This window comes from Equus caballus, chromosome 14 (genome assembly GCF_041296265.1).
Source record: "Equus caballus isolate H_3958 breed thoroughbred chromosome 14, TB-T2T, whole genome shotgun sequence".
Taxonomy (NCBI): Eukaryota; Metazoa; Chordata; class Mammalia; order Perissodactyla; family Equidae; genus Equus; species Equus caballus.
The window spans coordinates 29,542,064-29,559,052 of NC_091697.1; the positions used below are offsets into that span (position 1 = coordinate 29,542,064).

Below are 16,989 nucleotides of genomic sequence, written 5' to 3' on the forward strand. Positions count from 1 at the left end.
TGGAGAATATGCACTTTAACAATATCTGATGTGGCACAGAATTTCAACATGCCCATTCAACACCTATGTTCATCTTGAAGCAGGTCGGGAGTATTGGTGCTGGAATATTGAAAGAATATTTGATAATTACAATTTTGTAATGCTGTAAATCTATACAATGTATATATAGACTATATGTGTGTGTGTTTACACATACACAGAAAGTTTTCGAGTAGGTCAAAAGTTGCATCAGCATCTAGAATTTTTTACTTCAAGAACTATTTCTCTCTTACCATAGATGATATTGGTAGAAATGAAGTATCTCATCTTCTCTGTCAGTGGGCGGACATGTGACTCGAGCTTCATGGATCAGATCCTGTTTCCTGAGTCACTCTTCTGGCATATCCTCGAAGAGACCCTCTACTAGTTTCTGTTACCTAGATTACAGAGCTTCTCTAGTTCCTATCCTTTTGGGAGGCTTGATTTTTCAGCCATTCATTTGATTCTGTGAGATGGCCAATACACTTTTAATTTATTATTTTTCTACTTACATTAGTCAGTATTGGTCTCTGTTGCATGCAACCAATGGTTTCTGATTCATGATATATACACCTCTCCATGCTTCCTGCAACCTCCCACTTTACAAAATTGGACACAGGATATGCATCCTGTCCTGCCCCTATAAAAAGCACGACTGCTTTGGATTTAACTCATAAAACATCCTCACCTTCAATTACATTGGTAAAATAGTCTTTAAGACCAATGAAAGTGATTTAAATATGTGTTTTGTTTTACTTTTTACTTTCCTCAAACTAAAAATTAAAAAAAAAATAACTTCATTGATCTGGAAACATTAATCTTTTCTCAGCCCTTGGACAAAACCTGACTATATGCAAATAGGTTAGTTTCTATATTTAGACATCAGTTGGAATATTTTTTCAAGTTTTAAGTAATCCACATAGCATGTTAAATTGTGGTGCCTCTCCTTTTTCTCTGACAGATTCCAACCTTTTGATTCTCTGCCTTCTTTCTTTGCTACAGTAAATTGATCCTTTAAAACATCCAGGTGCAAATGAATTAATGGTCTTCTATTGTGAGTGAGAGTGATGGAGTCCCTCCCCCAACCTTCTCCACATTGAGGTCCTTTCCCCTTCTGAGAAACCCACATATCAATTAAACTCACCTGCTAATTAAAAGCTCGTTTGGAAAAATCCTTGCTAGTTAGAAGCAAAAGAAAGTGTAAAGGTGTCTAAAAATAGAGACTTTGAATGTCAATTACTTCCTTCCTCCTCGGTTCTTGGTTCCTTGGGTTGAATTGAACGCTGGTAAAGAGCTAGGAGAGGGGAAAAAAGAAAGAAAAAATAGTAAGTGTCTTTGTCACCTATATTTCCCTGGGAGTTTATCATTGGTTTAGTAACTTCAACTGTTTGTCAGCAACATAAGGATGCACAGTTTTTATTCATGAGACGGAAACACCATTTCTCACTCCTTCTTCTACAGCCACACTGATTTCCTGTATAAAGGCAGCAGAAACCACAATTCTTAGATGTTGGCAGTCAACAGTCAAGCCAGAGCTTTTGCAAGCTGGAAAAATCAGAGGAATGAAAGTGAATGTGGAAATTATGCCCTGTTCTCTTTCTTAATGACACCTGCCTGCTCTTAGGTCCTCAAGCACTGCTCATTCTTGCTGCTTTTCCTGAGAAATGGGTCCTAAGGGCAGATTTATACCAATCCTAGATTGTCTTCTCTCTCTTTTCTATCTCAGACTTGAAAGCTATATTGCTCTAAAGTAACATGATAAGTATCAAACTATACACAACCTCTCCCAGGAGACTGGGAAGTCACATGTATGAACAAAGCCCTTTTTTTTAACTGTACTAGACAATGAGAACAAATTAAATTATAACCTGCCTTAGAAGAAGATGGCTAATTTATCTGTTTATTCATTCACTCAATAGATTTTTGTTAAAGGTTCACTATTTTGTAGTCACTGGGTTAGCAGGTGGAGTTAGAACTGTAATTAAGATCTAGTCCCAGCCCTTGGGGAGTTTATAGTCTGGTAAAAAAAAAAAAAATACAAACTGAGAGTAAATAGAAATTACAATAGCATGTGTTAAAGCTGGTAATCAGAGAAACACAGGCAGCTAAGTCAGATATGGGAGCTCTAACAAAGGCTTTTAGAAATGGTTAAAGTTAAGCTAAGGCCCAAAGGTTGAAAATGAAGTAGCAAGGAGAATAAGAGAGACATTCCAATGTCGTGGAATGGGCACCATGAAAGAGACGAGGACACTTCTGGGAACTGTCTATAGTTCATTGGAGCTGGAGCATAGAGAGTAAAGGGAAAGCCCAGAAAAAGATCAAAATACAATAGTATTTTAAACTGTCTTCTGTAATAGTCAGAAATTAGTGATTTTTTTAAATAATAGGATGTATAGATAGAAATAGAAAGCACAAAGGTTCTCCATTTCATGACTTCCTTTATGATACGCAAAAACAAAACAGGGCATGTTTAGGTGGCTATAAAAAAATTGTTTACAAAAAAATTTGGATTTAACCGACTTTACATAATTTAAGTCCAACATAGATATTTGCTGTAGAGATTTAAACTCATAGGATTCAGGTAGACTGCATGACACAGAATGAGGATAATATCGTGACTACTACAGAAAAATCCTATAAAAACATGAAGACTTCTTGGGAAAAAAATGATTTCCCAAAATGTTTATGTTCAAAACTAGGATACGGTTTGAAAAAAGAGAGAAGATACATGCACACAATGGAATACTGTGTATCAATGAGATTAGAGCTAGCATGATAATCTTCAATCCAGTTCAGGTAAGAATTATTGAGTACCTGCTACGTGTCAAGCTTTTTAGTAGGTTCTAGGGCAATCACAATTGATGTGAGATGCAGTCAAGTCTTGATGCTTAAAGACTAACAAGGAAGATAGATTACTAAAAAGAACTCTCAGTGAGCACTCAGTGTTCTGCTATGTTCCTTCTATATATTATATTACCTAGAACATAAGGCAAGAAACTTTGCTTATTCACGGCTGTATCCACGGTGCCTAAAACAGTGCCTGGAACAGTGCTTAAGTTCAGTGTGTAAATTGTATTTCATTGAGGGGTCTCTGGATATGAGGATTTCAGCTCTACTTTTGATGTAACATTGTGGCTAATGGCCCTCTTAATCTCTTTCCACATCTTGTTTTTTTTGAGGCCGACAGAAACTGTACCCCTGTCCATGAAATCCAAAGCTCTTAGACAAATCTTATAGCCCCAAATTAATCCTCCAAGCTGCAAATCACCCTCCAATGGCTTCTTATTGCAATTAAAATAAAATCTCAACTTCTTACCAAGGCATATGGTTCCCCAATTATATCTCCCTTTTCATCTCAACACCCATCTGACATTTTCTACATGCTAGGCACACTGGCTTTCTTTCTGTGCCTCAAGCACACCGCACATGTTTTCACTTTATGACCTTTGACCTTTTTTCCTCTGCCTGGAATGCTCTTCCCCCCAGAACTTTGCATGGCTCACTTGTATCATAAAGATTTCAGATTGAATGTTGCTTCTTCAGCGAGGCCCTCTCTGACCGCCCATCAGTATTATTCTATCATATCATCCTGCTTTATATTCTTCATAGCAGTTTCTCTTACTTGACATTTTCCTATTGTTTGTGTCTTTTCCTATTCTCCACAACTAGACTGTTAGCTCCATAAAGAAAAGGAAATTACATTGTTTATCATTAAAGGAGTGCCTTATCATAGCAAGTTCTTAATAAATATTTGTTTATTGCATAAGTGAATAAATTATCAAAGGACAAGCAGTCTTTCATTTAAGTTGAGAGAAACTATAGACATTGCTACCTGTAACAGAAGATTCAGGGCAGTAGCTCTAATATTACAACTTATCCAATTTTTAGTGGCGTAGACTTAAATTATAAGCCTATAATTGAGATCAATTCTCAAAAGGTATTTAAAAAAATCCATAAACATTTTGTCCCTACCTCCTCCCTAAAAAGAGCTCATAGGCATACCTCATTTTATTGCACTTAATTTTACTGTGCTTCACAGACACTGCGTTTTTTACAAATTGAATGTCTATGGCAACCCTGGTCAAGCAAGTCTATCGGCGCCATTTTTCCAACAGCATTTGCTTACTTCATGTCTATGGGTCACATTTTGGTAATTCTCTCACTATTTCAAATTTTTTCATTATTATTATGTTTGTTATGGTGATCTGTGATCAATGATCTTTGATGTTACTATTGTAATTTTTTTGGGTGCCACAAATTTACCCATATAAGACAGCAAACTTAATTGAGAGATGTGTGTGTTCTGACTGCTCCACCGACCTGCCCTCCCCCTGTGCCTCTCCCTCTCCTCCGGCCTCCCTACTCCCTGAGCCACAACAATATTGAAATTGGCCAATTAATAACCCTACGATGGCTTTCACTGTTCAAGTGAAAGGGAGAGTCACATATCTCTCACTTCAAATCAAAAGCTAGAAATGATTAAACTTAGTGAGGAAGGTATGTTGAAAGCTGAGACAGGCCCAAAGCTAGACCTCTTGCACCAAACAGTTAGCCAAGTTATGAATGCAAAGGAAAAGTTTTTGAAGGAAATGAAAAGTGCAACTTCAGTGAACACCCAAATGATAAGACAGCAAAACAGCCTTATTGCTGATATGGAGAAAGTTTTAGAGGTCTGGCTAGAAGACCAAACCAGCCACAACATTCCCTTAAGCCAAAGCCTAATCCAGAGCAGGGCCCTAACTATCTTCAATTCTATGAAGGCTGAGAGAGATGAGGAAGCTGAAGAAGAAAAGTCAGAAGGTAGCAGAGACTGGTTTGTGAGTTAAGGAGAGAAGCAATCTCTATAACAGAAAAGTGCATGTTGAAGCAGCAAGAGCTGATGTAGAAGCTGCAGCAAGTTCTCCAGAAGATCTAGCCAAGATAATGAATGAGGCTGGCTACACTAAACAACAGATTTTCAATGTAGACAAAACAGTTTTCTATTGGAAGAAGATGCCAGGTAGGACTTTCATAGCTAGAGAGGAGAAGTCAATGCCTGGCTTCAAAGCTTCAAAGGACAGGCTGACTCTCTTGTTAGGGGCTAATGCAGCTGGTGACCTTAGTTGTAACTCAATGCTCATTTATCATTCCAACAATCCTAGGGCCCTTAACAATTATGCTAATTCTATACTCCCTGTGCTCTGTAAATGGAATAACAATGACAGTACATCTGTTTATAACATGATTTAATGAACATTTAAGCCCATTATTGATACCCACTGCCTAGAAAAAGAGATTCCTTTCAAAATATTACTGCTCATTGATAATGCACCTGGTTACCCAAGAACTCGGATGGAGGTGTACAACCAGATTAATGTTGTTCTCATGCCTGCTAACACAACTATCCATTCTACAGGCCTTGGCTCAAGAAGTAATTTTGACTTTCAAGTCTCAGTATTTAGGAAATACATTTCATAAGGCTATAACTGACATAGATAGTGATTCCTCTGATGGATCTGACCAAAGTAAATTGAAAATCTTCTGGAAAGGATTCACCATTCTAGATGCCATTAAGAACATTCATGATTCCTGAGAAAAGGTCAGAATATCAACATTACGTGTCTGTTGGCTGTCTGTATATCTTCTTTGGAAAAATGTCTGTTCATTTCCTCTGCCCATTTTTTGATCAGGTTGTTTGTTTTTTGTTGTTGAGTTGTATGAGTTCTTTATATATTTTGGAAATTAACCCCTTGTCAGATATATGATTTGCAAATATTTTCTCCCAGTTAGTCGGTTGTCTTTTCGTTTTGTTCATGGTTTCTTTTGACTTACAAAAGCTTTTTAGTCTGATGTAGTACCCTTTGTTAATTTTTTTGTTTGTTTCCCTTGCTTGAGTAGACATGGTATTCGAAAAGATGCTGCTAAGACTGATGTCAGAGTGTACTGCCTATATTTTCTCCTAGGAGTTTTATGGTTTCAGGTCCTACATTCAAGCCTTTAATCCATTTTGAGTTAATTTTTGTGTATGGTGCAAGATAATGGTCTACTGTCATCCTCTTGCAAGTGGCTGTCCAGCCACTTTTTTGAAGAGACTTTCCTTTCTCCATTGTATGTTCTTAGCTCCTTTGTCAAAGATTAGCTGTCTGTAGATGTGCGGTTTTACTTCTGGGCTTTCAATTCTATTCCATTGATCTGTGTGTCTGTTTTTGTGGCATTATCATGCTGTTTTGATTACCATAGCTTTGTAGTATGTTTTGAAGTGAGAGATTGTGATGCCTCCAGCTCAGGGATTGTGATGCCTCCAGCTTTGCTCTTTTTTTTATCAGGATTGCTTTAGCTACTTGGGGTCTTTTATTGTTCCGTATGAATTTTAGGATTCTTTGTTCTATTTCTGTGAGGAGCGTCATTGGGATTCTGATTGGAATTGCACTGAATCTGTAGATTGCTTTAGGTAATATGGACATTTTAACTATGCTTATTCTTCCAATTCATGAGCATGAAATATTACTAAGGAAATGTAAATCAAAACTACAATGAGATATCACCTTACACCCGTCAGAATGGCTATAATTTTCAAGACAAAAAGTAACAAATGTTGGAGAGGTTGTGGAGAAAAGGGAACCCTCATACACTGCTGGTGGGAATGAAAACTGGTTCAGCCACTATGGAAAACAGTATGGAGATCTCTCAAAAAGTTAAAAATAGAAATATCATATGATCCAGCTATTCCAGCTATTGGGTATTTATCCAAAGAAATTGAAATCAATAATCCAAAGAGATTTATGCACCTCTATGTTCATTGCAGAGTTATTCACAATAGCCAAGACTTGGAAGCAATCCAAGTGCCCTTCTACAGGAGAATGGATAAAGAATATGTGGTATATATATATATATACCATGGACTAGTACTCAGCCATAAAAAGACAAAGTCGTCTCATTAGCAACAACATGGATGGACCCTGAGGGTATGATGTCAAGTGAAATAAGCCAGACAGAGAAAGACAAATACTGCATGATTTCACTCATATATAGAAGATAAACAAACACATGGATACAAAGAACAGATTAGTGGTTACCAGAAGGGAAGGGGGCTGGGGGCTGGGCAAAAGGAGTAAAAGGGCACATATGTATGGTGACAGATCATAGACTACTGGTGGTGAGCATGACAGTCTATACAGAAATTGATAAATAATAAGCTACACCTGAAACTAGACAACGTTATAAACCATTATGATCTCAATAAAATAATTGAAAAAATATATCAACATTATAACAGGAGTTTGGAAGAAGTTGATTCCAATCCTCATGGATGACTTTGAGGGGTTAAAGACTTCAGTGGAGGAAGGAACTACAGATGTGGTTGAAATAGCAAGAGAACTAGAATTAAAAGCGAAGCCTGAAGAAATGACTGAATTGCTTCAATCTCATGATAAAACTTTAACGGCTGAGGAGTTGCATCTTATGGATGAGCAAAGAAGGTGGTTTCTTGAGATGGAATCTAGTCTTGGTGAAGATGCTGTGAAGACTGCTCAAATGACAAGAAAGGATTTAGGATATGAGATAAACTTAGTTGATAAAGCAGTAGCAGGGTTTGAGAGGACTGATTCCAGTTTTGAAAGAAGTTCTACTGTGGGTAAAATGCTATCAAAGAGCATCGCATGCTACAGAGAAATCATTTGTGAAAAGAAGAGTCAATTGATGCACCAAAGTTCATTGTTGTCTTCATTTGAGAGATTGCCACAGTCACCCCAGCCTTCAGCAACTACCACCCTGATCAGTCAGCAGCCATCAACATCGAGGCAAGACCCTCCACCAGCAAAAAGATTATGACTCGCTGAAAGCTCAGGTGATGGTTAGCATTCTTTTTAGCAATAAAGTATTTTTAATTAAAGTATGTACATTGTTTTTTTAGACGTAATGCTATTGCACACTTAACAGACAATAATATAGTGTAAACATAACTTTTATATGCACTGGGAAACCAAAAAATTCAGGTGACTTGCTTTATTGTGCTATTTGCTTTATTGCGGTGGTCTGGAGCTGAACCCGCAATCTCTCTGAGATATTCCTGTACTTTTAAGAGAAATTTTATTCTGAAAATCAGTTTTGGTCTGACAAATGACCCAATGAGCATAGGGCTATGGAGTGTAAAAACTTCCACTGTAATTTCCCTCAATATTTTAAACTTTAAATAGCTTTTTATAATTGAGCATAAAATACCTTCACTCATACTGGCTATAAAGAAAAATACAGTGTAAAGAACATCATTCTGCAAGATCCATGAATTACTCTCTTATCTTTTATAAAGACTAAAACCTAGACTGCACCAGTGATAGATTACTGTAGGATAACCTACGCACAGAAGAGAACAAAACGTAGAATTCTTGTTCTACATTAACATCATGACCTGGGACATATGGTATTCTAAAGTGGACAAAAAGGAATACACTCAAGCCACTTCTCCAAAGTTTAATATCATAAAAATTAGAAGTGAGCAATACATTATGAGTGGACCATAGTCCTTTATAAGTGCAATTCATATAAGCAGACTGTAGACTAATCACCTGTTCATTTCATTTCCATGGAAAAGATACTTTTTAAATTAGGGAGGTAGCATAGGAAAGGGGTTAAAAACATGGGTTTTGGAGCCAGAAACCCTTAGATTCATAACTCACTGTTTTGCTATCTATGAGTTCTTGGGCAATTTACTATAAGTTTGTGAATCACAGTTTCCTCATCTGCAAAACACAGATAGCAATTCTCACTTCCAAGGAGTCATGAGCTTAAATGTGGTAATGAATGTGTTTAACATAGTACCTGACACATAGTGAAAGCTCAATAAATGTTAGCTATTATTATTAGCCTCATTATTTTTAACAGAAAATTAAAAATGGAAGTGACATTGTAAAAAGTGTAAAATTAACCCTTAAAATTGAAATATTTTACTTGACTTTTGAAATTTTGATATTTGAAAGCACAGGATTTTTATTTTATTTTTCCCTTTGTTATTTTTCTTTTAAACTTCTAAAGCAACCACTTGCCTGCTCCATTTCTCAGCTATTATATTTGCCCACATTTCACAGTGATTTCCCCATGCTTCTTCAGTGCAATAGTAAAATAAGATTTCATTTTATTTTTTATTTTATGTACAGAGGCTCTAACCCCAAAATTTCTCTAATATTTGCACAGTGTCCTCTCATATCTCAAGTCTCTCTTAGAAGTTTCCTAATATATTTTGCATCTAATTATCAGGAATTTAAGTAATTTTTACTGATGTCATCATTCTCTTAATTTAGCAAATCTTAGGTTCATCTATGTTGCAGACAGGTGTGTTATCTTGTACATGGCAGAGAATGGGTGCTCCATCTCTTCAGAAAGCAATCAGTGAGGCAGGTTTCTTGCATATAATATTGTTTTCATCTTATCTCCTATCTTTTTCATTCATCTGGTGTAGTCCTACAATGCCCAAATCAGAAGATGTGCTGCACTTCACAATGGAATGCAAAACTCCTTTCATCCCTCACTAGGTTAACCCTTTATTCTCTTTGAAAAATAGAATTCACCTTTTTTCTCCTTTAGAGTAAGACTATTTCTGTTTTTGCAGAAATATGTAATGTTTTCTCACACTTGAAGCCTGTGCACGGAAAACTAACCAGAGCAGTTTGGTTTTTTTTTTGTTTTTTTTTTTTTTATGATTATCTATAGGTTATAAAGCACAATTTGTTTTCATCCACAATCAGCTGGAATTCCAGAGGTCTGAATCATGTGCTAACTACTCTGGTTAATTAGAGCACTATTTAATTTTTGTAATTCAGCCTGAGCCTGAATAGTGCAAAATCCATTTGACCTGTATCTTACAGCCATCCGTTTGCCACAAGTCTCAGACCTCTTTAATGATGAACTACTCTGACTGTTAATCACCTTTGGGCCTCCTGTTCCTTCTCTTTACAAATTAAAAAGGAGCCTGAAAAAACCTCCTGGTGCAAGGTGCACAGGCAGTACCGTGAGGTGGCAAGCATAGAAAACTAACAGCATTCCTGAATACTGATAGCTAAAAAATGTAGTGAAACCATCTCCAACCCTCCTCCACTATTTGTGCATTTAGGAAAACAATAACAAGATGAAAAAGAAGCACACCGAGCTAAGTGGAGAGTGGCAGGGGATGAGCGGAGAAATAGATGCGGTCACGTCCTGTGTGGTGTGTGTTTATGAGGAACAGGGGCTGCAATGATCAGATTGCAGTTTTAAAAGATCCTAGGTATACAGTGAGTTTAGAGAGGGTGAATATTAAAGTGCTACAAATGGTAAGCTAGCTTGTTGTATTCCAAGCAAGGAAGGATAGCAAGTTGGATATAGAATGGTAGTATTAAAGAGCCATTCATGTAAACATTACTTACTGAGCAGAGTATGTTAGGCCTTATTTTAAATGTCAGGAAAATAATTTTAAATACAAATGGTAATATTCCTGCTCTAGTAAAGCTTACTTTCTAATTGGAGAGAGCTGAGAGGCAGAATGAATAAACAAACAAGAGACAAAACTCGTGAGGTTCCTGTAGAGCGATGTGATTCAGGCAGAGTTGGAGGGGACTTCAGACTGGGAGATTAGCAAAGAAGAGTTCTCTGAAGACAGGACATCAAAACAAAGCACTGACCGATGAGTAGCCACAAAGTGCACTAAGCAGGAACGAACTTGATATATTCAAAGAAAAGAAAGAAAATTGGTGTGACTGGAGTAGAGAAGGAGAGGAAGAATAAAAGCTGATGAAGCAGAAATAGGACTTCTGAGGTTGAGTGAGAGTTTGGGTATTAAGTGAAAACTTTTATGAAAGGAAATGACATCATTGGAATTAGTTTTTTAGCAGATCACTCTAGCTCCTCAGTAGTTCATGGATTGCAAAGATCAAGAAGAGACATAGCTAGACCAGTTCATAAATATTTACTCTAGCACACGTTACCATGATAGATCCAGGTGAGAGCAATAGAGATGAAGAGCAGAGGCAAGATTTCAGAGATTTTGAAGGCAATGTTGACAGCCCCTGTTGATCAATATGGAGGTTGGAAGAAAGAAATCAAGGAAAAATTCTAGATCTCGGACTCCAGCAATTAGGTGGATGTGGTGCCATTTATGAGATGGAGAAGCTTGGGAAGAGTAAGTTCCAAAAGGAAAATATGGCTAAAATGTTAATGTTGGCATGCCTATCATATATCCATCCATGTGGATATGTCAGATTGAAAGTTAGGGGCACAAGTCCGGAGTTTGGAATAAGTTCAAAAAAGGAGATATAAATGTGGAACTCATTGGGAAATAGGTGGTGTTTTAAGGCATGGAATTAGATGAGTGTGTAGACAGAAAGGGCTAAAGTTGGAGCCTTCTGTGGGCAAGCAGAGCAGCAGACATAAGAAGAGTGAGAAGGGGAATCCTAAGGGTTAGAGGAAAACTAGAGTGTGTCATGGGAGTCAAAAGAAGGAAGAAGTTCAAGAAACAGAGAGGGGTCCACTGTGAGAAATGCTGCTGAGGGTTCAAGCAAGGTAAGACGGACAAAAGTGGATGAGTTTCAAGATTTATGTCAGAGGAGTATTCCATCACAGAACTTGTTGATGGGTTGGATGTGGTACATAGATCATGGGCCTCCCATAGCCCTTCTCCATGTCACTCCAGCCTCCTTCCTACTTCTCTGCCTTCCTTGTACTTTTGGTCCATAATCTCACAAAAACAATCAACAAAAAGTAAACATTCCTGGTTTGCTATCCTTTCCATGCCTCTCATTTTTCTCCTATACCACCCCCTTTTCACACTATTGCTTAAGCTAACCTCCTAAAGCACAGGTTGGATTCTCCCTTCAAAAATTTTCAGCAGCATTCCCTTGTCTGAGATTAAACTGAAAATTCTACCTTCAAAGCTCAGCTTTAACGCATCTGACCCATCAAATGGTCTCTGACTACTCTTACAGAATTATCCTTTCTTCTGCTGTTTCTACAGTTCCCATTAAGCAATACCTTTACAATACAAAGAACTTTTAAAATTCTGTCTTGGGGTTTTTATATTTCTGTTTTCCCTGTTACACTGAAAATACCTTTAGAGGAATTACTACTGGTTTGGCTGAACAACAACAACAAAAACAAAGCAACAATAGTAGCAGAAGTACCAGGTCAAAAATAATCATTAATATTTGAGTGCTTACTATGTGCCAGACACAATACTTAGCACTTTAAATGTCACTTTAGTATTTCTTGACCCTTTGGGGCAAGTACCAGTATTATCCTAATTTTACAGATGAGGAATCTGAGGAAGAGAAAGATAAGTCATACGTCTAAGGTCAAATGACTATCTTTTATAGATCCTATGCTCATTAAGCAGGATTCGAAGTTTATCTTCTCTCCAGGTTTACGGGGTCTTCCCCATCATAATGCATAGAGACAATCAATGGACTGAAAACTAAAGGGCCTCATTTCAGAAAGACAAGAGTCGTTTAACTTAATTATCATAAATTTCAGGTTGAAAGCTGCTTTGGCTTCCAAATCAATCAAAAGTTACACCTCCAGTCTGTATATATGTTGGGGGGGTCTTCAATTAGTCCTGACCCACATACACCTTTAATTGAGGTCTGCTTATGAGATGGTTCATTTAATTACCAGGATACAACCTACATGTGTGCCCAGGGCATGGAGAATGAGGCTAAAACTGGCAGCCTGAAAATGGGGAACAATATAAAAGCATCCCCCAGACCACCAGGCAACAGGAACAGAGAACTTGGGGAGCACTTGACTTAAGGACCCCTTGACACAGCACACTACAGAGCTGCTGGGTTTGGCCAATTTCCTATCTCTCAATGAAAGTAGATTTCATGTCTAATTATGGATAAGCTATTTTTGTCATATTCCCCTACAGGGTCACTGCTTCCAATCCTGCACTTATTAATTTGGGAAACATTTTGGAAAATAGTTGAGATTAAGACTGATGGGTGCTATTTTAAACTATACTCCAAAGAGAGAAGCTGAAATAAGCAACTCGGTGCATCCTTCGTAAGTTGACAGGCAGTGAATTGTAGCAAAAGGAATTAAGCTCCAGGACAAAATTAAGTGCTATAAAGCATAGTTTTATAATCATTTCTATGCTTGTGAAACCTGGTTCTGTTAGCACAGGACGTTAAGTTTCCAAAGACATTTTGTTTGAATGCGTCTGAATTAGGATACCATTCAGTGAAGAGTTGTAATGGCTTGTGTGTTTTTATAAAAACATTTAAACTCGGCTTTTTTTTTTCCTTGGCCTGAGTCTTCAACTTCATACCTAGCTTACAGTAATCTTTGAACTAGCCTCTTTGATGGTTATTCCTAGATCTACCCTATTCTGCAAGCTGTGGCCAATTGATCACTTCTAAAAACATCACTTGTATCATGTCACCCACTATCCTCTTGTTGCTTAAGAATCCACAGGCCTCCCTGCTGTCCACTGAGCAAATTCCATATAATTCAACCTGACATTCAGCTGGCTCCACCCTAGATTCTCAGTCTAAAAGTAAATCCTCTCAGTCCTGCTGATTCCAAATTCCTCCTCATTACATACACATACATTCTTGGCTTTTCCTCTTACCTATTCTTTCTCAGTCCACACTTTTTGTTTTTCAGAGTTGAGCACAAAAATCACTTCCTCAATAAACCTCTTCCAAATAACTCCCTCTATTTAGTTATCTATAAATTCAACACCTGTATTCAGTGCAGTACAGAATACACACTTCTAACACCCTTAACTAAATGCCTTACCATTGTACTCGATTTTTTTCATGTACATGTATTGTCTTTTCAATTAAGTAATAAATTCCTCAAGGGAACACATGGATTTTTGTTGTTGTTATGTGATTCTCTACATACATCCTAACACAGTGTTAAGCAAGCAGAAGAAACAATAAATGTGTGTTGAAGGAAGTGAAAAGTTTTCTACATGGCAGAGCAGAAAGTGCACCAGATTAAGAAATGGTAAAGCAGGTTCTCGTCTTGACTGTAGCAGTATCAATTGAGTGGTGTCGAGCAAAGCACTTAACTCCTTTAAAACCCAGTTAACAAATTTGTAAGCTAGGAGTGTCTTCCTTACCTATTACAAAAGAATGATGTGAAGAAGCCAGGAAGCAATGTATGTAAAAGTGTTTTCTTTTCAAACGAGAACTTCTCTGTATTGTAATATACTTCCACATACAGAATGGAAACCAATCTTCCTCATCCTGGAGATATTTTTGAAACAGATTTTCACTTTGTGGAAGCAGTCAACAAGGGCAAACAAATAATATAAAACAGTATGAAAAGTGAATTAAAATATGACCAAACAAAAGACATATACACAATGGTTCGTACTAGCTTTATTCATAATAGCTCAAAACTGAAAATAAACCAAACATTTATCAACAGGTTAATCAATAAGCAAATTGTGGCATATTCATTCACTGAAGTACTACTTAGGAATAAAAACAGGATGAGTTAAGAGGAATGAATCTCAAAAGTATCATGCTGAGCAAAAGAAGCCACACCCCAAAGAGTGTGTGTTGTATTCTTCCATTTAGGTGAAATTCCAAAAAAAGGCAAATCTAATCCATACTATCAGACAAGTAGATCAGTGGTTATCTGGTGCCAAGACTGGGAGTAGGGATCAACTGGGATGGGGTACAAGGACCTTTTTGGAGTGATTGAAATGTTCTATACCTTGATGGTCATGGTGACACCAGGAGTGTATATATTTGCCAAATTCATTGATATATATCTTAAGTAGGTACATTTTATTGTATGTAAACTTTATCTTAATAAAGTAAAACAAAGTCACATTTGAAATTGATGTGTACCTTCATAATGGTTCCTGCAGAGATACAAAGATTGATATGAGTATTATATATGGCTTTATATATTTTATATATTATACATGTCCGTCTATTAAAAATGGCCTTCCTTCTACAATTGGAAAAATGAACGAATTACTTCTTTTGAGGAGCACTGAAGATTTTAGCCAGCAGGTCACTACTTTGGCAGCAAAGAGAGCAAAGTGAGATGGAATTTGCTCATGGACTTTGAGATCTAATATATCTGCCATAATTAGATGCATTATTTTCTTCTTATTGATGAATTAAAATCTATTTTTTTTTAAATATTAAGAAAACAATATTATCTTATTGAAAATAGGAGTATCTATTTTAGTTAGGTTCCAACAGTCTGCAAAATGACCAACCCTCACTCTGTAGAATTTACATTTCTAAACTCAAAAAATCTGCAAAAGCTGACAACTGTACAGATTCTGTACTCTCCAATTATCTCCTTTCAGAGCCAGAACATACAAACACTTTTTTGCATTTAATTAAGTATTGCAATTCCAGATTATCTTTGATTAATGAAGAGCAATACAGCGTATAGCTAGAATTATGTGATTATTTCACAATTGATCTTTAATTATTCCATCTGATAATAATTTCACTAATTTTTCATAATATTCTCATCTAGCTTCTTATAAATGAGCTATAACAATTAATAATTTTCATTAATGTTCCTTGAAAATGATGTGAAGTTTTATATAGAACTCTTAACCTTCAAAAACTGTTTTTAAAATTTTAATTAAAGGATAAGCTGCACTGTCATACGGAAAACTGCATTTCTTCAGAAATAGCAAGTCAAGTAAACATTCAAATGGTTCCTTCTCTTTTTATTGAGTTTAGAAGTTGGTACTTGGGTGACTGGTCCTAAATCATTTGCTTTTCTCTCTCTCCTCCCTGCGTTTTTAATAGATTGGATTTCAGTGTCAGATGGATGTCGATTTCATGCCAATTTGACCCTTTCTATGTGACTTTGGCCAATTTACTTAACCTCTCTACTGCAGCAGCGTTAAGAAGTTGGAAGTTAGAGCTTTCATTGGGGACACGTGTGTCTTAAGACATGGGATTGGATGAGGCCACCTAAGGCGAGTGTGTAGATAGAGAGAAGGACTAAAGTTAAGAGCCTTTAGGCACTCCAATTCCAGGCAAGCAAAGCAGTGAAGTGCCAGGGAGACTGAGAAGAAGCAGATTGTGAGGCTGGAGGGAAACCAGAGGGTGTCATGGGAGGCAAAAGAAGGAAGAGATTCAAGAAGAAGCTTACAATATTCTAAATACCCTTAACATTAATTATTCCATTTAACCCTCACAACAGCACTCTGAAGTGCATATATTGTCATCCACATTTTAGAAAACAAGGAAAAGAAAGCATACCAAGTTCATCCAGCTAAGGAGGGCAGAGTCAAGACTTCAACCTAATGCTATCTGATTTAGAACCCATTCTTATAAACAGTACGCTAAATTAAATCTTGTGCCCATAACATTCATCCTAGCGCCTGGTTCATAGTATGTGTTCACTAAATGGAGACTTTCTACTGCTTATTTACTGATTATAAACACCTTAGGTCCTTCCTGGCTGCCTTCTCTTGCTCTATAGATTGAGGCTGTGTGTGCATGGCCCCGACACGGCCTAGGCAGGGAACAATAAGGTAACTTGGACACTATTTGACTACGGAATCTAATCTTCTAGCAGTTGAAATTTTGGGAGAGTGTTTGAACTGCTGGAGATCATGAAGGGACACAGCAGGACTAATGAGTATTGATGAACTTACACCTTCGTGTTGAGAATTTCATCCTCATTATACTTAGAGGGCATGACTTCAAAGTTGTTAGAAACTATATTGCCATTAATTAATGTTTAGAAACTCATGCATTGCTTCCAAATACATTTAAAGTAAAATATTTAAAGTAAAATTATCTATCATTTATTAAGGTTGCTCAGTGTGCCAGGCACTGTGCTGAATATTCAATGCACATTCCTCAACACTGTGAAATAAGCATTATTATCCTCTTTTTCCACGTGAGGAAACTGAGATTTTTAACTCTTTAGAGTTAGAGTAACTTGATGAAAGTCACACAACTTGGAAATGGCAAAACCAGGACTGAAATTCTGAAACTTACTCCAGATTTAATTCTATACAATATGCCC

The 16,989-nt window shown here is 36.9% G+C and overlaps 1 protein-coding gene across 6 annotated transcripts in view; it reads right to left on the reverse strand.

The window, feature by feature from the left end:
- The window catches only part of TENM2 (teneurin transmembrane protein 2), a 3,416,041-nt gene that overhangs the window by 1,230,992 nt on the left and 2,168,060 nt on the right, over window positions 1–16,989 (reverse strand). For all 6 annotated transcript variants that reach the window (XM_070232931.1, XM_070232936.1, XM_070232935.1 and 3 more), the window contains one exon: window positions 1,163–1,312. The gene's annotated coding sequence lies outside the window, so the exon portion shown is untranslated. The remainder of the gene's footprint in view (window positions 1–1,162; window positions 1,313–16,989) is intronic.